The following is a 2,568-nucleotide window of genomic DNA, read 5'->3' on the forward strand; positions in this document are numbered from 1 at the left end:
CTGTTTCTGCAATGTTAGTACTAGATTTTGCAAATCAGAATTAATTGGATTACCTGGGTCTCCCTCCTGTGTTTCACTGGGGGTTCCACCGCTGCCTGAATTAACCAGTCCAGAACGAGGGTTCTCCAAAGTATTGTTATTTGGAATAGGTGTGGGTGGAGCAGCAGGTAATTGACTAACAAAAGCTTGTAAAGCTTTGTTGACCTGAGTAGCGATAAGTTTTTGTAAGGCATCATCCATAGCTTCAGCATTTTCAGATTGACCTCGTTCTTCTGTGTGAGACCCTTCAGGAGTGCCTTCACGAGATTGTCGTGGTGAGTCTCGTGGTGTTTGATCATTTTGCGGATCTCCCTGATTTTGCTGATTGATTGGGTTTCCTTGGATATTGTCATTGTTGTTCGACATAGTTGATTCCACAAAGAAAATCAAGCTGAGATATAATTGATTATCAGATTTCCGGTAACGGAACCAATTTGTTTAACCAAAAAATAGATTTTTAGTCAAAGCTAGAATTTAGAAGAATACGGGTTACTGATAATCAGAAAGGTATGTAAAGAAAGAAATTTGTGAATAATATGATCAGAAAGCAAGTAAATCAAAGTATATTCCAATTGTATTTTCTTGTCCCTACATTGTTTGTTCCTTCCCCTTTTATAGCTATTTTGGGGATACGGGCTTACCTTTGTTATAATAAGGCTATTATGAGCAATTAATGACTTTAAATGTTACGTTATGCAATCATATACGTTAAATACATATTCTCTAACGTTTCCAGTATTTAATACTCATTAAATGCTGTATCTGGGCTCCTTTTTGCTGTCAGATTCATTCATTCGATTCTTCACGATCTTTGACCTTTAAATGTCTTGAATAGGTACGAGCGTTGAATTACTTGTATGACTGCTCGCGTCTCCTCCATTTAACTTGTTCGTATCTGTTGTTGCTCGTATCTGTTAACCAACCTTAATTCTTTGACTGTTTGACTAGTCTACGTGTCATGACACGTCACCATATATATATATAAATATAATTTTCCCCAATACACATAGCAATAGTAACTTGATAAACAATTAAATGCAGGTATCGCATCATTTAGAAATGAAAAAATCATTTCTAGCGGATGCACAATAGAACCAACGGGTTAGCTTTGGCTCAAACCACGTGTATTTATATATACAAAGTATTAAATTTTAAATTAATGGTCCATGGATTCAGTGACATCCTGAAACTATAAATTTCAATCCTAAATATTCATATACAAGAACGATAAAGTCGTTCATATATAGATTACAACATAGTTTATCTATGTTGTTGGCGGTTGGTTGATAAAATATTTATATTTATATGATAGTACAGAAAGAAAGATATTCTTTATTTGCTCAAGCGTGTTTATCATGAACGCATGTTAATTCATTATAGTCAAATTTAAAATTCCTTTTTAGCATATTACCTACTTGAGCTGATCCAATAGAATTTGTGATTGATCTAAAAAGAGTTGGGTTTCCATCAAATTTCGTGAAGTAAGTGTTCTACAAATTACGTCGTATTTTAACTTCATGCACTCGTTTTCTCCCCCTGTTTAGATGAAACTTGTGGGCATGTATAAATATTCGACAGCTCTAAAGTAAAAATTGCACGGGCGCCTTATTTGGTCACCCTCATTTAACCTATACATACTTTTTTTTTTAAAAATTTTAACTTGTATCCACTTTTTAAACAATTTCAAGCCTCTTTCTCCTCCTCCTTCGTTTTTGTCTTTTCTCCTTCTTCTTCTTCTTCTTCTTCTTCTTCTTCTTCTTCTTCTTCTTCTTCTTCTTCTTCTTCTTCAGGTGACAATGACTTTATATTGTGGTTGTGAACATATTTAATGTAGGTTATGATGTTTTACAATGGTGAGCTTGTCACGACCCCAGTTCGCTCTCCGTGAACTGTCGTGACGGCACCTAGTCTCTACGACTAGGTAAGCCTAACAAATGCGGAAAAAGAAACAATTGCAGAAGAAAGTAATTAAAAATCGAGATAACAAGGTTAAACAGTGTTTAAGATGCCGCCTGGCATATAACAGTACAAGAATCTCAATCTAACACTCCCAAAATTCGGAACCCCATGAATCACAAGCTAAAAAATTACATAATAAGCTCTAACTCCAGAATGTCTACCAATAAGGGAAAATACAGAAAGGGGCTATACTAGTACTGAGAATAGAAAGGAACTCTTCGGTCTGCGGACGCGACAAATATACCTCGGAGTCTCTACAAAACGCCTCGCCTCAAGCGTGATAAGTCTGAATGGGAGTACCTGGATCTGCACATGAAAAACATGCACAGGAAGGGCATGAGTACACCACAGCGGTACTCAGTAAGTGCCAAGCCTAACCTCGGTCGGGTAGTGACGAGGAAGGTCAGGGCCCTATCGAGGTTAAAGGAAATACAAGATATAACAGTGTAGAATAAGACAGTATACTTAAGTGCAACAGTAAAAAAATAACACAGGATAGAAGAACAACAACGACTTTAACAGAAACAAAGTAATCACGAAAATAAATACAGCTCAATGCAGAGATAACAA

The sequence above is a fragment of the Nicotiana attenuata genome, unplaced genomic scaffold, assembly GCF_001879085.1.
Source record: "Nicotiana attenuata strain UT unplaced genomic scaffold, NIATTr2, whole genome shotgun sequence".
In the NCBI taxonomy this organism is placed as follows: domain Eukaryota; kingdom Viridiplantae; phylum Streptophyta; class Magnoliopsida; order Solanales; family Solanaceae; genus Nicotiana; species Nicotiana attenuata.